The sequence below is a fragment of the Asparagus officinalis genome, chromosome 9 (assembly GCF_001876935.1).
Source record: "Asparagus officinalis chromosome 9, Aspof.V1, whole genome shotgun sequence".
NCBI lineage: Eukaryota > Viridiplantae > Streptophyta > Magnoliopsida > Asparagales > Asparagaceae > Asparagus > Asparagus officinalis.
The window spans coordinates 46608772-46633684 of record NC_033802.1 but is presented as its reverse complement, the minus strand read 5'-3'; the positions used below and the strand labels follow the sequence as shown (position 1 = coordinate 46633684).

Below are 24913 nucleotides of genomic sequence, written 5' to 3'. Positions count from 1 at the left end.
CACTTTTTTTGCTGGAATGAGATCAAGCCAAAGGAGTGAAAGTATTAATGCATTTTTTGATGGGTATGTTAACTCACAGACTCAGTTACACGAGTTTGTGACACAATATGAAAAAGCAGTAACTCATCGTCGCTTAAGTGAAGCCCATGAAGATTTTAAGAGTCTGAACACAAAGCCGATCATGCTCCTTGGACATCCAATTGAGGTCCAAGCTAGAGAAATGTATACACGCAATATGTTTGATGTGTTCCATACTGAATTCAAAGGATTTGGTACAGAGTTCTGTGAAGAACTGAGAAAAGATGGGGACATTGTTGAATACAAGGTCTGTAAGTTTACAGATAGAGGAAAATGGGAGGTGGTTACTTATGAACAATCCAGTCAGATGCAGTTCTGTTGCACTTGTGCTTTGTTTGAAACTAATGGTGTGCTATGTAGACATATATTATCGCTAATGATGGCTAGGCAAATGGATTCATTACCCGACCACTACATCCTACACCGTTGGACCATACATGCAAGACATCGTAACATTGGGTTTGGTAACATTGTATTTGGAAGAAACATCACCAGCTGTGAAGAGAAGATTAATTTATTGAAATCTTGGGCTTTAAGAGCAAAATTCAATAATGTGCTCAAGCTTGCATTTGATTCAGAAGAGAATCTGCAACAACTTGATGATGTGCTAACAAATTTCATGGAATCACTTGAAGAAGAAGTTGGAGAAACTCAAGATCAAATTATGGATATTCCTCAACCTTCCGCACCCATTTCACATACAATAGAGAACATTCCTCAGATAACAGTTCGTGATCCTGATAGACCTGCAAGGACTAAAGGTCGTCCACGCAATGCTACTAGAATCCAGTCAGGTTTAGAACAGGCACAAGAAAAGAAAGAAAGGAAGAAACACATATGTAGCAGATGTGGTGAACTCGGGCATTATAGAACTAGCTGTAAAGTCAACTTGCCAAGGTATTTTCTATTCAGTTTTAGCCCTATATAAGTTTATGAAACTTGATAGCACAAAGTCATATCTCATGATTAATTTGTCATATAATTTGCAGCTAAACATATGCTCGGGTGGTGGATGTATTGGTTTGTTCAAAAAGTCATATCTCATGATTAATGTACGTATGATTGCTTGCATTTTTGTGTATCAATCTTTAACAGCGCTTTATTTACTCTGTTTTTAACTTTTAACAAACAATTTATTTGCTTGTGCATGTGTTTCTCTTACAGCGCTACCACTAACACAGGAACAAGCACAAGCAGCTCAGGTTCATCCACAACTGTTGCTGATTGTCTTGTAGCTGCTGATGTATTACTATATTTTATGTATTAAGACTGATTGTGTTAAGACTGATTGTGTCTTGTAGCTGCTGATGTATTACTATATTTTATGTATTAAGACTGATTGTGTCTTGTAGCTGCTGATGTGTTAAGACTAATGTATTAAGACCGATGTGTATGCTGATTGTATGTTGCTGATTATATGTTGCTGATTGTTGCTGCTTGTATTAAGACCGATGTTCTATCCACAACTCTGTCTTGTTGCTGATTGTATGTTGCTGATTGTTGTCTTGTAGTCCATTACTCTATACATTGATAAAGTACGAGTCATGCTTTAGTTTGATGCAACTGTTGGAAATAATATGAGCTTGCTATGGAAACAATACGAGTCATGGTGTTCTTAGTTTCAAGTTTAAACATCCGACTGCATCTCCCAATGGAATCAACAGTAATCAATATGTACGAATATACACATGGATTCGTTAACTGAGAAAGATGCACAAATGTTGCAATCTCACATAACAGCGTTAAAACAATGCCATTTTCCAACTCGATAGAAGCAATAAGAAACCGATATTAACTACTAATCATCCTAAAACACAAACAAAAGTGAAACAGAACATCTCAAACAGAACATCGACAAACCTTCAACAAGCAATAAGCTTAAATTTCACAACTCTGTCCACAACTGTCCTTAAAAAAAACGCACATGTAGGCATATAAAATTGCTTATAGGTCCCTTAATACAGCTCAGCACAAACCGACGAGGCAACGAGGTTAACGAATCGCACGCAAAGAACGGAATAAATCCATTCACGTGCGGAATCAAGCTAACGGGTTGAAGAATCAACGAGTCATTCATCCAAGGGCGGACTCGGACAAATCACGATCGAATCAAGTTCAATTTCGAACTCGAACTCAGAAGTGGATTTACTGCCATATCAGGAATCAGGTCAACGAATCGAATCCGAACAAATCAAACACACAACCGAATCACGGACAAAACCGAAAGACAGAAAACGACGGAACCTAAATACTTATAGGGGCTCGGCCAAAACCGAGCCACCTATAGGTGGCTCGTCCAAAGCCGAGCCACCCATAGGTGGCTCGGTGGCTCGGCCAAAACCGAGCCACCCACGAGCCACCTATGGGTGGCTCGGGCCATGGCCGAGCCACCTATAGGTGGCCGGCCCAGAGCCGAGCCACCTATAGGTGGCCGGCCAGATCTGTGCCCGGGCATAGTTCAGAGTGCCTATAAATAGGGGGCTTGGTTCATTTGTTCGGAGGTTGGAATTTTTGGAGGTGAAGCCCTGCTGGATTCAAGACTCAGATCTAAAAAAAAGATCCAAGCTTTGGGACTTCGAGGACTCGCTCTTCCAGATCTGGTGCTCGGCGATCGTCAACGCCAAATAAGGCAAGAGTTCAAGAGGACCGGATCTCAGATCTACGCAGGCGTACTCCGGATCAAAGCTTGGTCTTTGATCCCGAGATTTGGGCGATTGTTTCCTTGGTGCATCAATTCCCCCGGCTATTATTTCCTTGGTGAAATAATACCCGTCGTACTGCCTAGATCCGACCGGATCTAGATCGCGCGGTGGTCTACGGATTAACCCCGGCGCAAGCGAAGAACCCACGCAAGCGAGCAACCGCAAAACAGGAGCTCGCGATTTGTTCGACGAAAGAGAAAAGTTGTAATTTTTTATTTCCTTTTTTGATCTCGTTGTAACCGGATCTTATAAAAAGACCGGATCTTTGTAACCGATAAACGATTACTTGAGTGTAATGACGTCAATGAAGAAAGATACGATTTTTCCCGCGAACAATAGGGTCTTCAACAAACGAACTCTCGTTGTTGAAGAATCTATAAACGTTACTTTTGATGAGATTAATGTTGGTTCTCAAGTTGCTTTACCTAGAAAAGATGATGATGATGATGTTGAGGGAGGATTGGACCTTTTACAAATCAATAATACACCCGCCAAAGTCGCATCGGGTGAGATTCCTCCAATTCCCAACCAAGGCAGATCTGCTCTGACCAACCCTTCTACCGCAGAGGGCGTGGTGACTCTCTCGAAGAGAGCCCGCCAAAGGCAACGTCAACGTCTTGCGAAACAGTTCGCAAAGGCCATGGACTCTATTGATGGGATCCGCTACAACGTGCAATGCTCATGAACAAGTTAAACTTCCTAAAGCTTAGAAATTCGCATCAAACCATCCAAAGGAACAAATAATTGGGAGCCCTTCAAAAGGAGTTATTACTCGCTCAAAAGCTTTGAGTGAGTGTGGTGATGTTGCTTTCTTATCTCAACTAGAGCCTAAAAAGATTAATGATGCTTTAAATGATGAATTTTGGGTTTTAGCTATGCATGAGGAACTAAACAATTTTAAAAGAAATGATGTTTGGAAACTAGTTCCTAGACTTAACAATGCTAGTGTAATTGGAACAAAATGGGTTTTTAGAAACAAACTTGATGAACATGGCATTGTAACTAGAAATAAAGCTCGTTTGGTTGCCCAAGGATACAATCAAGAGGAGGGCATAGACTATGATGAAATCTTTGCACCGATTGCAAGGTTGGAATCTATTAGGATGTTTTTAGCATTTGCTAGCTTTAAAGATTTCAAATTATTTCAAATGGATGTTAAAAGTGCCTTTTTAAATGGTTTTATAGATTAGGAAGTATATGTTGAGCAACCCTCCGGTTTCATAGATCATGTTTTTCCAAATCATGTTTACCGGGTTCAAAAAGCTTTATATGGGTTAAAACAAGCTCCTAGAGCTTGGTATGCTCGCCTCTCTAGTTTTCTTGTTGAAAATGGTTTTTCAAAAGGAACAATTGATAACACTCTTTTTGTGAGAAAAAGGAAAAATGATTTCATTTTAGTTCAAATATATGTTGATGATATCATTTTCGGTGCTACTAATGAATCTTTGTGCAAGGAATTTTCTAAAGTTATGCAAGATTATTTTGAGATGAGTATGATGGGAGAGCTTACATTCTTTCTCGGGCTCCAAGTCAAGCAAACTAAGGATGGGATATTCATTTCTCAAAGCAAGTATGCTAAGGAATTGGTGAAGAAATTCAAGTTGGAGAATTCTAAGCATGCGCCTACTCCCATGAGTACAAGTGTAAAGCTTGATGCGGATGAAAGTGGTGAGGACGTGGGGTGAGGACGTGGACCAAAAACTATACCGAGGTATGATAGGTAGTCTTCTTTATCTCACCGCTAGTAGACCCGATATCATGTTTAGTGTGTGTGCATGTGCACGTTTTCAAGCTTCTTCTAAAGCATCTCATTTAATTGCGGTTAAAAGGATCATTAAGTATGTTAATGGAACTTTTAATCTTGGTTTATTTTATCCAAAGAGCACCTCTTTTGATTTATATGGTTTTTGTGATGCCGACTTTGCCGGATGTAAGGTAGATCGCAAGAGTACGAGTGGAACATGCCAATTCTTAGGAAATTCACTTGTTTCTTGGGCTTCCAAGAAACAAAATTGTGTTGCATTGTCCACTACGGAAGCGGAATACATTGCCGCCGGCTTATGTTGTGCTCAAGTTTTATGGATGAAACAAAGTTTAGTTGACTATGATTTGAATTTTCAAAATATTAAAATCTTTTGTGATAACACAAGTGCTATAAATATTTCCAAAAATTCGGTTTTGCATTCTAGAACTAAACATATTGATGTACGCCATCATTTCTTACGCGATCATGTAGAAAGACAAGATGTATCCCTAGTATTTGTTAACACCAAATCTCAACTAGCGGATATATTTACTAAGCCTCTTGGAGAGGATGATTTTTGTCGCATAAGAAATGGTTTGGGCTTATGCACTATGTGAAAGTTCTACATTGCTTGCTTGACTAGTTGTATTTTGCATTTAGTATTTCTCTTTACCCCATTTTTGACCAAGTTCCTGGCCAACTTCTTCGACGACGACACCGAGATATCTATCGGATCATTGCTCGATGAGAAGCAGAAGGACGGGGAGTTAGTCGACACCTTCGTCAAAAGGTTCCGGAACAAGGCGATGAATTGCCGGGACCCGATCACCGAGGAATTCATCCTCCAGACCTGCCACAACAACCTTGCGTTGGACGTGTTGGAAGCAATGGGAACAGCACCGTCTGACACTTGGAAGGATCTGAAGGTGCGCGGTGAACAAGCCGAACGTTTCCTCCGAAGGAAGAAGGCCGAGAGGAACCGACCGACGGCTAATCCGCTGAACTCAAACTTCGCCTCTCGTGGTAAGGGCAAGGCACCTGCAGCTGCTGATGGTCAGCTACTGGTGGTGCTAATCAAGCGTCACAACAGCAATCCCGAAGGCAGCAAAAGACTTCGGGTCCGAGACTCCAAAGAGAGTATTCCTTCAAGGACGAAGACGTTCCGGCCATCTTCGAATCCCTCCTTGAAGGTAACAAGATCAAGCTACCACCTATCACAAATCAGGAGGAAGCTGACAACACTACGGACCCAAAGTACTGTGCATACCACAGGAGGGTCGTTCATCCCACCAAGGATTGCTTTGCTCTCAAGAATAGCATTCAGACCTTGGTTGAAGCCGGCGTTATATCGCTCAATTAAATCGAAACCAGACTCCAAAGAGTATACGAGTATAAACTGTTTCTCAATCCTCCAACAGGTGCAAGAGGTTAAACTGCTCCCTTACATACTCCAAATAGGTATACGAGTATAAACTGTTCCCTAGTTTTGGTTGGGAAGTTCCTGAAGAATATTACGTTAATATTCTTAAGGATAACCCGGTCAGGTAGCTGAGAATAATGTCTGAACCAGTTCAGCAGAGGAAGCTGGGGGTGGACGATTTATGTAACGGGAAGTTCTTAGAGAATCATATATCCTTAAAGATAACCCGAACACCCAACTGAGTACAATACCAGACCCGGTTTCACAAAGGAAGCTGGGGGTGGATGATTCATATAACGGGAAGTTTCCAAAAGAAATCCATATAGTGTATTCTTAGGGATAACCCGGTCACCACAGCAAGGTAATGAATAAGAAACTCCCATTCAAATTCTCACCACTCTCATTGCTAGAGTCTGGACATAATTGATCAAACCTTTCTACAGTTAGGACCAAAACCAAAACCCCCTCTCGATTCCTCCAATGAACGAGAGGTCCACTTTAATCCCATTTGGCCAAACCTTCCTACAGTTAGGGTCAAAACCATAATTCACTCTCGATAAACGAGAAATTTATCTTTAGTTCGGTAATCAAACCTTCCGACAGTTAGGGTTATCTGAATCTTTTTGATTCTTGGATTGGAGATCTCACTCTTAGTTTCACCTTTCCGGATTCTGGGGTGGAGATCCCACTCTTAGTTTCACATTTCCGGATTCTGGGGGTGGAGATCTCACCTCGAGTCTCTTTTCCAGCTAAAGATAGAATATAAAATTCTTCTTCTTCAGTGTCGGGAGATAGAATATAAAATTCTTCCTCTCCTATTTTGGGTTCGTCTTTGCCCCAAAAGAAGACACCACCTTTTTTAACTCCCAAAATCTGTGCCTCACAAGTACTAGAAAGTTTATCCTGAATCCTAAGCAGGGATAAGTCTGCGCCTAACACGCGCTGCCGGTTTAGTCTTTTTCCGTAGAAAAAGACACCAGAGTTCGGTTCTGAGGTATTCTATCCTGAAACCTAAGCAGGGATAAGTCTGCGCTTAACCCGCGCTGCCGATTAGTTCTTAACCGTTAAAAAGAACATCCGTCCACATATTCAACATTGTGGCAGGTTGTTATTAATAACACCAAAATCCATGCCTTACACGCATGGGGAATTTCATCCTGAATCCTAAGAAAGGATATGCCGACGCCTAACACGCATCGCCGGTTTAGTCTTTTAACGATTGAAAAAGACACCAGAATACCAGTCTGGGGTATTTTATCCCGAAGCCTAAGTAGGGATAAATCAATGTCTAATACACGTTGCCGGGTAGCCTATTCCCGTAACAATGGCGAAGCCTATGCATTCAACATCATAGCACAAAGTCTCAGAGAATTCACTCTCTTAGCACAACGTCACATGCGGAACGGATTTAGACAATCCGCATGCTAGCCCGACTCAAACGGTAGTCGGTAAAGGCTAATCAAATCCGTTGAAGGCTGGGGGTTAGCTAAAAATCCTAAAGACAACGCCTAACACGCGTCGCCGGGTAGTCTATTCCCGTGAGAAAGACGAAGTCTACGTATTCAATATCGTAGAACTAAAGAGCGTTAACTCTCTTAGCACAACGTCACGTGCGGAACGGATTAAGATAATCCGCATGCTAGCCCGACTCAAACGGTAGTCGGTAAAGGCTTATCAAACCCGTTGATGGCTGAGGGTTTGCCAAAAATCCTATAAATACGAGAGTCACTGACGCATCAGCTTCATTAGTTGGTCTCGTGACTTGAGCATCCAGCGACATTCCTTATCAACCCCGTTGATGGCTGAGTGTTTGCCAAAAATCCTATAAATACGAGAGTCACTGACGCATCAGCTTCATTAGTTGGTCTCGTGACTTGAGCATCCAACGACATTTGAAACCCTATGGTCAACGCCGGTCAACGCGTAACCCTAGGTCAACGCCAGTCAACGCGTTGCGATCAAAAAGTCAAAGTACGACATTCGAAACCCTAAGGTCAACGCCGGTCAACGTGTAACCCTAGGTCAACGCCAGTCAACGCGTTATGAGCAAAAAGTTAACGTACGACATTCGAAACCCTAAGGTCAACGCCGGTCAACGCGTAACCCTAGGTCAACGCCAGTCAACACGTTGCGATCAAAAAGTCAACGTACGACATTCGAAACCCTAAGGTCAACGTCGGTCAACGCGTAAGCTTAGGTCAACGCCAGTCAACGCGTTGCGATCAAAAAGTTAACGTACGACATTTGAAACCCTAGGGTCAGCGCCGGTCAACGCGTAACCCAAGGTCAACGCCTATCAATGCGTTGCAATGAAAGAATCAGTACTCTGAAAAGTATACGAGTATAAACTGCTTCTTAATACTCCAAAAAGTATACGAGTATTAAACTGCTTCTTAAATACTCCGAAAAGTATACGAGTATAAACTGCTTCTTAATACTCCGAAAAGTATACGAGTATAAACTGCTTCTTAAATACTCCGAAAAGTATACGAGTATAAACTGCTTCTTAAATACTCCGAAAAGTATACGAGTATAAACTGCTTCTTAATACTCCGAAAAGTATACGAGTATAAACTGCTTCTTAAATACTCCGAAAAGTATACAACGAGGTTAACGAATCGCACGCAAAGAACGGAATAAATCCATTCATGTGCGGAATCAAGCTAACGGGTTGAAGAATCAACGAGTCATTCATCCAAGGGCGGACTCGGACAAATCACGATCGAATCAAGATCAATTTCGAACTCGAACTCAGAAGTGGATTTACTGCCATATCAGGAATCAGGTCAACGAATCAAATCCGAACAAATCAAACACACAACCGAATCACGGACAAAACCGAAAGACGGAAAACGACGGAACCCAAATACCTATAGGGGCTCGGCCAAAACCGAGCCACCTATGGCTCGGCCCAAGCCGAGCCACCTATGGGTGGCTCGACCAAGAACCGAGCCACCTATAGGTGGCCGGCCCAGAGCCGAGCCACCTATAGGTGGCCGGTCAGATCTGTGCCCGGGCACAGTTCAGAGTGCCTATAAATAAGGGGCTTGGTTCATTTGTTCGGAGGTTGGAATTTTTGGAGGCGAAGCCCTGCTGGATTCAATACTCAGATCTAAAAAAAAAAGATCCAAGCTTTGGGACTTCGAGGACTCGCTCTTCCAGATCTGGTGCTCGGCGATCGTCAACGCCAAATAAGGCAAGAGTTCGAGAGGATCGGATCTTAGATCTAGGCAGGCGTACTCCGGATCAAAGCTTGGTCTTTGATCCCGAGATTTGGGCGATTGTTTCCTTGGTGAATCAATTCCCCCGGCTATTATTTCCTTGGTGAAATAATACCCGTCATACTGCCTAGATCCGACCGGATCTAGATCGCGCGGTGGTCCACGGATTAACCCCGGCGCAGGCGAAGAACCCACGCAAGCGAGCGACCGCAAAACAGGAGCTCGCGATTTGTTCGACGAAAGAGAAAAGTTGTAATTTTTTATTTCCTTTTTTGATCTCGTTGTAACCGGATCTTATAAAAAGACCGGATCTTTGTAACCGATAAACGATTACTTGAGTGCAATGACGTCAATGAAGAAAGATACGATTTTTCCCGCGAACAGCACACACACACAATGAAAAGCATTCGTAACTAAAACAAAGGGAATCAACTCAGTAACAGAACATCCATAGCAGTGCAGATTGTTATTGATCTGATACAAACAATATGACATAAGTTCTCACAATCACATAAGTTCTTACAAATACATAAGTTCTCACAATTTCACAATCACATAAGTTACTCGATACATAAGTTCTCACAATCACATATTTTTTGCAAGAGAGAAAAAAATAAATACGACAACGATACATATTACAAACACTAATATTGTAAACACTAAACCTAATGCAAAAGCATAGATGGGGGAATAGTAGTTCTTGAGCTTGATGCAGAATCAGGTGTCGGGACATAAAAAGGTGTTTGGACATGCCTTGAGTTGGATGCTGAATCACAAGCGATGCTGTGCTTATCCCATTCAACCAAAGCCTCTTCGTACGTTGCATACCCTTTATATGCGGCATTTGGGAATTTATCAACTAGCATTTTACAGTCCTCCCAATTATTAAAAATTCCACATCTTCGACCTCTCTTCACAATGTAAAAACTCTTTCTTACCATGGACCACCTAAAAAATTATGGTTTGAAGCAAAATCACAGTAAAAACTCTCTTAATTTCTTTGTGGAATTAAGAGAAATTATAAGTCCAAATTCGAGAAGTAATTGCTACCACTGAGGGAAGAATAAAATCACATCTATTTTATTTTGCATGACTCTGGAAATAGCTACAATCACAAGATGTAATTGTGTTTTTTGTTCTATGTATATTAAACATGGCAGTAGCATATACTTTATTAAATTTGCAAAAGTACCCCAAATACAACATCGAGAGAGAACTCATCTATACATCATAATCAATTAGGAACCATGTTCATTTCAAGCTCTTAATCTAGTTAATGACAAAAACATCATTGGTAGTCACTAGTGAGTAGATGATAATGCTCGAAAACATCTAGGGATGCATAAAATTAATTATTTCCTTCAGTTTCTACTAAGTAAAGGAGTATCCTACAACCAATACACGCGACATGCACAAGGTATTAACCAATTTACACTGCTTCAGCAGTTCATTATCCGATCCGCATCATCAATAAGAAACCCTAGCATGAATAACTACACATTAAAGCTATAGAGAAAATCCATACATCTTCATGAACCATGGCTCCTCGGAAAGTAATCTAAACGCGAAATCATCAGCGGATGCAGATTCAAGAAGTATTCGTCAATTGAACACCGATTCTACTTAGAATGAGCCGAAGATTCAAAGCGATCGTCGTTTTCTCAAAGTTTCAGCATCTAATCTTTCAAACATTTGATCTATCCAAGAATCGCCTCGATTCTCCATTTCCGATCGAATCAACAGCAAAGACATAGAAAATTCAAAAAATCAAAAACAAAAAAAAATCAAAGAACTGACCTTAGAATCGAGCTATGGTTTAGGAAATCGACAGTGAGCGGAGCTGAGGAACAGAGGTTTAGAGAAAGAGAGAGCGGTAGTCGCGGCGGCCGCAAGGAGGGCGGAGGTGATTCGCGTCCGGAAGCCCAGCTGGCGGAGGAGAGGAAAAGATCAGGTGGGTTCCGCGGCCCAAAGGAGGGGGCGGGAGGTGCTCGCGTCGAGAGAGAGGATTTGGGGAGAGAGCAGCGATGTGGGCGGCGGCTCGCGTCGGAGAGAGGAACTGGGAGAGAGAGCGCGGTGCTCGGCGGCTCGCGTCGGAAGGGAGTTAACTGAGGGGGAGAGAGCGCCGGTGGTCTCGGCCTCGCCGTCGAGAGAGGATTTGGGCGAAGCAGAGCGGTGGTCGGCGGCTCGCCGTCGGAGAGAGGATTTGAGGAGAAGAGAGCAGTAGTGTCGGTGGCTGCTCGTCGGAGAAAGGAACTGGGAGAGAGAGCGTGTGGTCGGCCAGCTCGCGTCGGAGTCAGATTTGGAGAGGAGCATCTGGTGCAGTGAGATTTGGGATTTGCAGATCTGGTGAGAGAGGAGTCACGAGAGAACTTTGGGGAAATAAATTTTTATTTGGTCACGAGAATCAAGTTGTGCAGACATTTTTCATTTAACTCCCAGCAGCGCACAATGTATGTGAGCTGCCAGCTCACATACATTTTCTATATTTATATATATATATATATATATATTATATATATATATATATATATATATATATAATATAGTGGTTGCACCGGCTAATGAGGGGTTAACTCTCCTTAATTCCTCACTTAACCCTTTGCCAAATTAGGCCTTATATTTATAAGGTACTAGTCTACTACAGCTTATCTCTATTTTTAAATATACTCAAATATTCATGAAATTTCTTAATGATAGTATGGCAATTAGGAGTGGATACATATTGATTCTGTATCAAATACCCCATGGATTTGGATCCTCCCTAGTTAGGTGATAATTGGAGAGTCTTTAATTTCTTCAATCATTATGGTACCTTTTAAATTCAAGAGTCAAGATTAGGTCATAAGATAAAACCACTATGGTCTTGAAAACCACTATTTTTTAAAAACCACTACTCTTTGAAAACTACTATCACAATAGTAGAATCCTATGTTGCCTAATCTCATCCATTAAATTCAAAATACACGACAATGATTGGAAGAATTTGAGACTATAATTACCACATAATTGGAAGGGATCTATAGACTCTCCAATTACCACTATTTGTAATAGTATTTTGAGAGTGCAGGTAAAAATTAAACTGAAACTTCCATATAAAATAATTTCTGTATAGATTAAATTTTGAAGATGGCGTTGGTGTTAGTCTCTTTATTTTGATGATGCTTAACAAACAATTTACCACTAATGTTATTTGTCTAGTTTTTTTTTGTTTATTTATTTATTATAGACAAACAACAAGTTGGAAAATGGATGGAATTGCACATTCACGATCATATCCAATGGAGGTTGGCGGAATTATGAAGTGAAGCCTATGCAATTCAAAGTTAAATATTCAAGTTCAACCTTTATCCGCAAAGTGTACCAAGTCAAGCTCATCGAAGATCTATCAAGCTTGGGTATATTTAGTTTAGGTTTTATATTATGTGTATTAGTACTTTAAGCTCAATCATATATACACACATGTATTTAGTTTTTATATATATAGTTATATATATATATATAAGTTTTGGTTTATGGACTTAACAATCATTGTATACATATTTCATTAAGTCTATAAATTTATTTCATAGGATTTCAAAACATTGTTTATGTCAAAACATCAAATTGCATGTATATCACATTTTCATGTTTTGGACACACTTGCAAAATACATGAGTTTTCACATATAAGAAATTCAATTTGAGAAATTATTTTTCTAACATGTTCAATTTCATGTTTATAAATGTTTACCAAAGTTTTATCAATTTTGGGAATAAATTTGTTATATTTATTTGAATTTACAAAATCAAGTGTTAAATAAGCTCATGTTCATGCACATATTCGTGCTTGTTTTTGCAAAACAGATGTGTTTTCATAATTGGGAAATGAGATTTGAAAAATTTTCTTTGTTTACATGTTTATCATCATATATACAAATATTTTCCCAAGTTTTACTAATTTTGGAGTTGTTATATATACAAATATTTTCCCAAGTTTTACTAATTTTGGAGTTGTTTTGTTATTTTCAATTGAATTTACATAAACATGTTTTTACTAATTTTGGAGTTGTTTTGTTATTTTCAATTGAATTTACATAAACATGTTTTCAGTAGTTTTTTTCAGAAACTGTATATCTATGTTCTAATAATTATTTCTCTCAACTGGGAAGTGATATTTTAAAAATTATTTATCTAACATGTTTATCTACATGTCTAAAACCTTCCCTCAAAATTTCATAATTTTTATAGTTGATTTACTATTTTTAATTGATTTTACAAAGTCAGATACACAGAATTCCAGAATCTGTCAAAAAAAAAACTATCCGTGAACAGTGCGGTCGACTGTGCTACAGTATGGTCGACCACCATTACTGTAGCAGTCGACCATTGCACGGTAACGATAACATCTATTTTTTTAATGGGTTTTTGAGGTTTTTGAGTTGTTTTCTTCTGTTAGACCCTAGAGGGGGGGATTAGGGTTTTATGCTAATCAAATCCGATTTTTTGCCAATTAAAACTAATTAATAAATTATTCTTGCAAGATAGATATACAATATGTTATGAGCAAGAATATGCAATATAAACAAAGAGATATATCCTATATGGTAAAATATATGCAAGGATATATAAACAACACAAGGGTAAACAATCTAAACTAAAGATACAATTATGATATAGTAATATAAACAACGCAAACACATAATATGATCATAGAGTTTGGACCTTCCATCCTACGTCTATGCTCCCCATTCCCGGAGAGAAATCCACTATCACAACCAGGTTTTCTACGCTAACACGAATAACGTTTACACCACACAATATCGGTTTTCAACGCTCACTGATCAACGATCACAATCTCACAATGTAACTACACTTACACCACACAATATCGGTTTTCAACGCTCACTGATCAACGATCACAATCTCACAATGTAACTACACTCCACACCCTCTAAGTGTTGGTCAACGATCACAATCTCACAATGTAACTACACTCCACACCCTCTAAGTGTTGGTTTCTCCGTGTCCTTCTTCAAGTGCTCGAATACAACTTCTCCCTAGGTTCGTCAACCGATGCCACTCCTCTTGGAAACAACCCCGTCTCTTACCACACACTCCTCTCGGTGTACTAGTGTAATACTAAGTGAATCTCACAATTAGGCACGATATAAAGAGATTGTTCTCTACAATGAATGAGAACGAAATATAAGCTCACTCTCGAGGTTACACAATCCCACAAACCAATTATATTATGAATGTAAATACAATAAGCTCAATGGTTGTGTGTGTAAACATGGAGAAATAAAATCAAACTCAATTAAAGTCTAGAAAATATAAATATGATAATGTAAATATAAACAAGCTAGATATTTGAGTTGAAAAAACTTATCTAGAACAAGAGAGATGGAGATGTGAACTGGAAAGCTCAAACCAAAGATGATCTCCTCTTCTTATGAAACAATCTTCACAAACTTAAAACTTTTAACCCATACTTAAACAAAACTTAAACTCTTGTAAAAACTTATTTAAAACATTCCTTGGTAGTAGAAAATAGTTATGACAAAGAGGTATATATAGGGAAGTAGAAAACAACCCTAAAAACCCACTAAAAAACAAAAATTAGCAAGTTATCGTTACTGTGCAACGGTAACTTCGACGGTCGACCGTGGTGGTCGACCGTGAGAAGTAAAACTACAAAACTTCTCTCTAGACTGCTGATGGTCAACCGTGGCGGTCGACCATACTATAGCACGGTCGACCGTGGCGGTCGACCGCACTTTTCCATATTTTGACAGATGTTAAAATTTTGCGTATCTGACTTTGTAAAATTAATTAAAAATAGTAAATCAACTCCAAAAATCATAAAATTTTGAGGGAAAGTTCTAGACATGTAGATGAACATGTTAGAGAAAGAATTTTTAAATTATCACTTCCCAGTTGAGAGAAAATAAATGTCTGAATATAGATATACAGTTTCTGAAAAAAACTGCTCAAAACACGTTTATGTAAATTCAATTGAAAATAACAAAACAACTCCAAAATTAGTAAAACTTGGGAAAATGTTTGTATATATGATGATAAACATGTAAAAAAGAAAATTTTCAAATCTTATTTCCCAATTGTGAAAACGCATCTGTTTTGCAAAAACATGCACGAACATGTGCACGAACATAAGCTTATTAAAAACTTGATTTTGTAAATTCAAATAAATATAACAAATTAATTCCAAAATTGATAAAACTTTGGGAAACATTTATAAACATGAAATTTAACATGTTAGAAAAAGAATTTCTCATATTAAATTTTTCATTTGTGAAAACTCATGTATTTTGCAAGTATGTCCAAAACATAAAAATGTGATATACATAAAATTTGATGTTTTTACATAAAATTTTTTTTGAAACCCTATGAAATGATTTTATAGACTTAATAAAATATGCATATAATAATTATTAAGTCCATAAACCAAAACTTGTGTATATATATAACTATATATATATAAAAATCAAATATGTGTGTGTATATACGATTGAGCTTAAAGTACTAACACACATAATATAAAACCTAAACTAAATATACCCAAGCTTGATTGATCTTCGATGTAGCTCAACTTGGTACACTTGCGGATGAAGCTAAAACTTGGATGTTCAATTTAAATTTTATAGGCTTCACTCCACAATTCCGCCAACCTCCATTGGATATGATCGTGAATGCGCAATTCCATCCATCCTCTATCATATTGTTTATCTACAATAAATAGATAAACACAAATACTAGACAAACAATATTAGTGGTAAATTATTTGTTAAACATCATCAAAATAAAAAGGCAAACAATCTCCCCCCTTTTGATGATGATAAACAATTTACAAAAAGGATATATGCATGAAAGGAAGTTAATATGTAAATTAGAATTATCATGCATATAACCAAAACAAGATATACTTATAATATTTCTTCCCCTTTGACAACATCAAAAAGGGAAAAACAAAAGAATGAAGAGAGCGAAAGGTGCCCCTACAAATAAGAATGGGTGAGTATATAAAACAAATATCCCCCCCACCCCCATCAAAATGCCTCATAGGATACATGAAATGAATGCTAAGGCAAGCATGTGAGCAAGCATAAATGAAAAATATGCTAAATATTACTCACATATAAGAGGACAAAGAGAACACATATAGATATGTCATTATGAAGATAGTGTCTCATTACACTAACATAAGAACCATGTATAAAATAGATTTATGAAATCAAAAGAAAGAAAAACATGAGAATAATGAAAAAAGTTTTTAAGTAAAAACAAATCACTCAAATGAAATCATAAATCAAGATTTAAACCTAAAAATGATCTTTGATCAATAAAGCAAGTTTTCTTTGTAGAACTTGATCAAACCACTCATAGAATACATTATAAAGCATATTTAAAATTTGAATCATCTATTTGTGCTATATAATGAATTCAAAGCGACCAATCAAAACAAAAGTTTTGATAAAATGCAAGAGAGGCAACAATATATCAAGCTCTTAAGCTTGTTCCAACCCATATAAAGATTATTAGTACCCGGTAAATAAGGTTTGGAGAGGTTTGGGAATAAACACCCAATAAGCCCGGGGGGTTATATAAACACAAACCTCTCATCAAAATTAAAACAAATAATTATGAAAACAAAAGAATTTGACCAATAAAAAGAATTGTTTTCATGTTCAAAAGTTTAATGTATAATTTTTCAAAACCAAGGAAAAAAATAAAAATAAAAACACTAAAATTCTTGGTTAAAAATCATTTTGGTACCCAAACATTCTTGGTGCCGGATTGTTTAAGGACATGACCCCTATCAATAAAGCTCAAAGCCCTAGAGTTATGAACCCTCTTGGGCGCATGTAGTGCACTAATATAAAACCCTGATAATTTATGAATAATATAATTAATATGTGATAAATTATGATATGTGGATATTTAGTATGATAAATATCATTTAATAATATATGAGTATAATACCATGTGTTTTGAGTATGAACGAGTTCATACATGAGAGAGAAAAGAGTTGAAACATGCACAAATGGCCAAACATATGGAAGCTAGAAATGTCCGGTCCGGTCGACCGCCACGGTCGACCGCGATACCTGCAGTTTATTTTTTTCCTGTTTTGAGTTAGTTTCGGATTTCTAAACCCATATCCGTTTTCCCCTGATATATATATGAGTTTTTTCACATTTTCTCAGTTTTTCTAAGAACCCTAACAGCCACCAAAACCCCCCTAAACCCTAGTTTGATTTCTTTGAGAAAATTGAAGGCTTTTAAGTGGATTTTCGGGTGATTTTTAGCTTTTGGAGTGGAGATCTCCTTCGACGTTGCTTCTAACACGTTTTCCTACAACCCCAGGCGAGTATCATCTCTGTTAATCCCCCTCCTAGTTTTCAAAATATTTTTAAAGAGTTTTTAAACATGTTTTGTAGAGCCTAAATGACTAGTTTATGAATAAAGTCAATCTCTTTTGTATTATATGTATAAAGATTAAGTCTTTTCATGCTAAAAAGGTTAAGAACGTTTTTACAGATGTGATTTAGATCTGATGATGATTTTAAAACATGGTTAATCTAAAGAAAGAAGTTTGATTCGTTGTTTTGAGCTTTTATGCATGTTTTTAGGGTTTTGAATACAAATCTAATACATAAAATCATGTTTATAGTTGTTGAGTTGTTTTCAGATGTTCATATCTGCTGTGACATGTTTGTATACAAGTTTCATGAAGATTTAATCATGTTTGAATCACAAAAACATGACGTGAACACGACATACACAAAAAATTAAGAATCTGGAATCAGGGTTCACGGTCGACCGCCACGGTCGACCGCGTGCAGGACAGAGACCTAGGTAGTCTCTGGAGCCCGTCGCGGTCGACCGCCAGTTTGTTTTTTGGCTGTGCATGTTTATAAGGGTTAGAATTGGATGTCGAATGGATTTCTCGACCTTATGATGATAGACTATGATATTAGTGATTGTTAAATACCTGGAATGATGGTGAACTTTAGATGTGATCACGCACACCGAGATTTGTGCATGTATGCTAGGTTATGTTAGATTGACACATTTTCGACATGAGTGAATTTGATAAACACATATGAATAATGTTATTCTATACGTATCCGAAAATTAGGAGATAAAACCTATTTGCCGCAGAACGATTGAGTAAGAGTATTATAAAAGTATCGTTATTACACGTTTCCGGATTAGGGAGATAATAAAACCTATTGCCGCATAGCGATTGAGTAAGAGCATTATAAGAGTATCGTTATAGCACAAGATGATGCACACATAGATAATTGATCAGTTGTAAGCTTTACTTTCATGATAGATTACCCGCGAGTAGGATATTCCCTTTAAGATTTTGATACACCCGTTATGAACGGCAGATATTTTTGTTTTAACAATTATTGATATCCTCTTATGTTAGAGCAGATCACTCGGACGTAGTTCGAGAGGAGATGATTATTCTTTATGTTGGAGATTGGGGTATTTATCATTAATTATTATTTTTTTCATTCATAGAGAGTTATATGAATGATTTGATATGTGTATGTACTAACTCTATTTTTTTATATACTCCTACCCCTTCCCCTGGGGAGAGGTAGTGATGATCTCGCTAGTGCTTTGACACTCGTTGTTTCCCCTCTTTCAGGCAGCTAGTCCGGCGCACGAAGAGTCGTAGGTTGATGGGACATCTTAGTTGTCCGTTTAGCTATTTATTATATTTTATAGTTATTACAGAACTCCACATGTAGTTGATTATTTCCAGACTCTAAATTGGTATTTTATTTCATAGAGTTGAGAGATATTGTAAGACTTTGTTTATTTGACTCATTGTATTTGAGATTTAGTTTAGACTCAGAGATATATCTATTTCATTCCAGTTGGGCTCATTATTGATATCTCTTATGCTTCTTCTGTGTATATTCGGTGTTGTTCTATTTCTAGTTTTGCATGTCTGTACCTTCATCTATTTATTGTTTTCACTAGAGAGATAACGATTGTGATGGTGAAACATATCATAGCATGGTGTTTGGTGCTTAGCAGGTTTGACAATCCGGGTTTCACCTGGGACTGCAGCCTTGTGTGAACCATGGGGCATCACAATTAACACGGTCAAAGCAATAATCACTCAAATGACCTTTCCGATTGTAATATGTGCAATAAAAGAGATCCATTTGTTTTTGGTGGACCATTAGCTCGTGCACGAGAATTATTTGCAAATAAAGATTGTCTTTTAGAATTATTTTGCAAATGAGAAACATTTTTAAATAATGGTCTATTTGGAACATATTGCAACTTAGAAGTTTTTTGCATATCATAATAAAATTTTATAAGATATCCAAACCTACCACAAACATTATATTTAAAAATATGTGGTCTACTAGAAGCATTTGGCAAATTTGAGTTCTTTTTCAAATCAAAGCAAAACTTGGCCAAATGACCAAAACGACCACAATGATCACATCTATACACATGAGCATGCTTATGATGAACAATGAGTGCATGTGTGTGTACATGTAATGAAGAAACTTGATGAGATGCACAAGGAGTATTGATATTTTTATGTTTGTGTGCATCATAGCAAAATTTAGCTAAATGGCATTTACGATCGTAAATAGAGCATTTGTAAACTTTGCTATATATGTGTGCATAATGAGTGGATGATTTTAACTTAGATTTGACACACATATCCATAAGCTTCTTATGATTATTAATGCATGTATTAAGAGTTGAGTCTAAGGATGAAATGTGATTTTTAACAACATTCAACTCATCATTTGGCACATATGTATTTTTATTAGAAGTAGAACAACTCATCATTTGGCACATATGTATTTTTATTAGAAGTAGAACATAAATAGTCATTTATAAAAGAAGCAATATCATTTTTTATGTTCACTACTTCTAACATGACATTATCTCTTTCATGAGTTAAGCTAGAAATGGATGAGGTCAATTTTTTATTTTCCAAATTCAATAAGTCATTGTTTTCTTTAAGCAAGGTATTTTCTTTTACAATGACATCAAATTTGGAACCTAGCAACTCATGATCGGATTCTAAATTAACATGCTTGCTTTGTAAATCTATGAAATCTTTATGCAATTTGTTATAGGCATACAATTATTTTTTTTACTAGCACAAGCAAGTTTATCACTAGATAAATCATTATCGGGTTTGGAACCACATACCACACTAGGGCTAATGCCTAGTGGCCATGTGCATGATGATGCTCTAATATTACTTGAGGAAGAATCCACCGAAATCCTTTGGATCTCCTCCAAGTTACCATGATGTGCTTCTATGAATATCCATAATTTGTAAGCACTATCAAAATGAGCAAGCTTGTTAGAAATAGAAGAATCAAGTGCATTAAGCATATATTCTAACACAATCTTGTTCATGGTAAACAATATTTTGTTATTTTTACTCCACTTGGATTTATTCATATTGGGTACAGTATAAGTATTATCAACAATTCCCCATAAATCAATATTTTTAGATTGCACAAATAGTTTAAATCTAGAAGCCCATTGTGCATAGGAAAACAAGATTAGCACAAAAAGATAACTTGGATCTTTAACTCAAGACGATTAGACCTTAAATCAAATAGCAACAAGCTCTGATACCAATTGTTAGACCCTAGAAGAGTGGTGATTAGGGTCTTATGTTAATCTAATCTGATTTTTTACCAATTAAAACTAATTAATAAATTATTCTTGCAAGATAGATATATAATATGTTATGAGCAAGAATATGTAATATAAACAAAGAGATATATCCTATATGGTGAAATATATGCAAGGATATATAAACAACACAAGGGTAAACAATCTAAAGTAAAGATACAATTGTGATAGGGCAATATAAACAACGCAAACACACAATATAATCACGGAGTTCGGACCTTCCGTCCTACGTCTCCGCTCCCCACTCCCGGGGAGAAATTTACTATCATAACCGAGTCTTCTACGCTAACCCAAATAACGTTTACACCACATAATATCAGTTTTAACGCTCACCGATCAACGACCACAATCTCACAATGTAAGTACACTCCACACCCTCTAAGTGTTGGTTTCTCTGTGTCCTTCCTCAAGTGCTCGGATACAACCTATCCTTAGGTTCGTCAACCGACGCCACTTCTCTTGGAAACAACCCCGTCTCTCACCACACACTTCTCTCGGTGTACTAGTGTAATACAAAATGAATCTCACAATTAGGCACGATACAAAGAGATTGTTCTCTATGATGAATGAGAACAAAATATAAGCTCACTCTCCAGGTTATACAATCCCACAACCCAATTATAATATGAATGTAAATACAATAAGCTCAATGGTTGTGTGTGTAAACAAAGAGAAATAAAATCAAACTCAATTAAAGTCTAGCAAATATAAATATGACATTGTAAATATAAACAAACTAGATATTTGAGCTGAGAAAACTTCTCTAGAACAAGAGAGATGGAGATGTGAAGTGGAAAGCTCAAACCAAAGATGATCTCCTCTTCTTGTGAAACAATCTTCACAAACTTAAAACCATTAACCCACACTTAAACAAAAATTAAACCCTTGTAAAAACTTATTTAAAACATCCCTTGGTAGTAGAAAATAGTTATGGCAAATAGGTATATATAGGGAAGAAGAAAACAACCCAAAAAACCCTAAAAACCCACTAAAAAACAAAAATCAGCAAGTTACCGTTACTATGCAACGGTAACTTCGGCGGTCGACCGTAACGGTCGACCGCGAGAAATAAATTATAAAATTGCTCACTGGACTACTGACAGTTGACCGTGGTGGTCGACCACACTGTAGCACGGTCGACCGTGGCGGTCGACCGCACTTTTCCAGATTTTGACAGATGCTGAAATTTTATGTATTTGACTTTATAAAATCAATTAAAATAGTAAATCAACTCTAAAAATTATGAAATTTTGAGAAAACGTTCTAGACATATAGCTAATAATGTTAGAGAAAGAATTTATAAAATATCTCTTCCCAGTTGAAATAAATAATTATTTGAACACGGATATACAGTTTCTGAAAAAACTACTGAAAACACGTTTATGTAAATTCAATTGAAAATAACAAAACAATTCCAAAATTAGTAAAACTTGGGAAAATGTTTGTATATATGATGATAAACATGTAAACAATAAATTTTTTAAATCTTATTTCCCAATTGTGAAAACGCATCTGTTTTGCAAAAACATGCACGAACATGAGCTTATTAAAAACTTGATTTTGTAAATTCAAATAAACATAAAAAATTAATTTCAAAATTAATAAAACTTTGGTAAACATTTATAAACATGAAATTAAACATGTTAGAAAAAGAATTTCTCAAATTAAAATTTCTATTTGTGAAAACTCATGTATTTTGCAAGTGTGTCCAAAACATGAAAATGTGATATACATAAAATTTGATGTTTTGACATAAACAATGTTTTGAAATCCTATGAAATGATTTTATAGACTTAATGAAATATGTATACAATGATTGTTAAGTTCATAAACCAAAACTTGTGTATATATATAATTATATATATATAAACCAAATATGTGTGTGTATATGATTGAGCTTAAAGTACTAACACACATAATATAAAACCTAAACTAAATATATTCAAGCTTGATTGATCTTCGATGTAGCTCAACATGGTACACTTGCGGATGAAGCGACAACTTGGATGTTCAATTTGAATTGCATAGGCTTCACTCCATAATTCTGCCAACCTCCATAGAATATAATCATGAATGCGCAATTCCATCCATCCTCCAACATGTTGTTTGTCTATAATAAATAGATAAGCACAAACACTAGACAAACAATATTAGTGATAAATTGTTTATTAAACATCATCTAAACAAAGAGGCTAACATCTTCAAGCCTATATATACCCCTTTGCCATAACTATTTTAGATAACAATGAGAGTATTTTAAACAAGTTTAACAAAGTTTTAAACAAGGATTTATGTTTGGTTTAAGTTTGTTTTAAAAGCTTTTAAGTAATTGAGAGTTTAATTTTATGAAATCAATTTCACAAGAGCTAGAAAAGATCATCACTTGGTGTTTGAGCTTCAAATCATCTCTCTCTCACTCTTGTTATTTATTGGAGAAGTTTTCTAAACTCAAACTAGCTTTACTTTTATATTATTTGATTATCATTCTATTAAGCTAGTATTTATATTTGAGTTTAGTTAATTTAATTTCACTTATTGTTTACACACACCCACATTGAGCTTATTGTATTTTCATACATAGTATAATTGGGTTGGTGAGTATTGTAACAATTGAGTGTGAGCCTACATTGAGTTCTCATCTATTGTAGAGAACAAATCATTTATTATATTATGAGATTGTAAAGTTTTCGATTAGCTAGAAAACCGAGTGTGTAGTGGAGATCTCCTCGAGGTGAGGAGCGGAGACGTAGGTCGTGGGGACTAAACTCCATGAATGAAATTGTGAGGTGTAAACGTTATTTGAGTGAGCGTAGAAAACCCGGTTGTGATAGTGGATTTCTCCCCGGGAGTGCGGAGCGGAGTCGTAGGACGGAAGGTCCGAACTCCGTGATCATATCGTTTGTTTGTGATTGCATTAGCGCACCTTTCTTATGCACATATCTTATATCGCCTTTGTATATTGCTTGTTGTTTATAGTGCCCTCTATCTAGTTTAGATTGTTTACCTTTTTGTTCATTGTATATCCTCGTATATATCTCATAGTATAGATCATTGCTAGGATATTGCTCTTTGTTCATATTGATTATTCTTGCTTGTAATATATTATATATCTCTCTTACAAGAATAATTTGTTAAGTAGTTTTAATTGGTATAAAATCGGATTAGATTAGCATAAGACCCTAATCACCCCCTCCCCCCTCTAGGGTCTAACATTTGGTATCAGAGATTGGTGCTCTTTGATTTAAGGTCTAATCACCTTGAGTTAAAGATCCAAGTTATCTTTTTTGTGCTAATCTAGTTTTGTGATTTTATTGTTATCTTGCTTGCACATATATACATTATGGATATGCATGGTGCACCTAGTTTAGGTTATGCCATCAATATTGCACCTAGATTAGATATTTTTCTCTATACCCAAGGGTGTATTAGATTTAAACTTTTTGTTCAATCTAGACACTTTGATTTATGGAAAATTATAGATGATGCTTATATTGTGCCCACTTCGGAGAAATCTAAGTGGAATAAAAATGATCATCAAATGTTTACAATGAACAAGCTCTTGTTAGAATTTTTACATAATGCGTTCGATTCATCTTTTTATAACAAGCTTGATTCTTTTGATAGTACTTACACATTGTGAAAACTTATAGAAGCACATCAAGGGAATTTAGAGGTGATCCGACAAGCTGTGGAGGATTCTGCTTCTAGTTCATGTGGAGCTTCGTTTTCATGCACACGGCCACTAGGCGATAGCCCTAGTGAGGTTTGCGAGTTCGAATCCATTAATGATTTATCTAGTGATAAACTTGCTTGTGTTAGTAAAAAATTATTACATGCCTATAACAAATTGTATAAAGATTTTATTGAATTACATAGCAAGCATGTTGCATTAAAATCCGATCATGAGTTATTAGTTTCTAAGTTTGAAACTATTCATGATTCTTTAATCTCAAATATTACTAGTTTAACTCATGAAAAAGATAATGCCATATTAGAAGTAGAGAACATGAAAAATAAAGTTACTTCTTTTACAAATAACTATTTATATT

At 36.6% G+C, this 24913-nt stretch overlaps 1 long non-coding RNA gene across 1 annotated transcript in view; it reads left to right on the top strand.

Moving 5' to 3' along the window:
* The window catches only part of LOC109824344, a 2684-nt gene extending 1358 nt beyond the window's left edge, over positions 1–1326 (top strand). Inside the window, exons 2-3 of the long non-coding RNA XR_002242613.1 lie at positions 1068–1130; positions 1243–1326. This is a non-coding gene — a long non-coding RNA (uncharacterized LOC109824344). The remainder of the gene's footprint in view (positions 1–1067; positions 1131–1242) is intronic.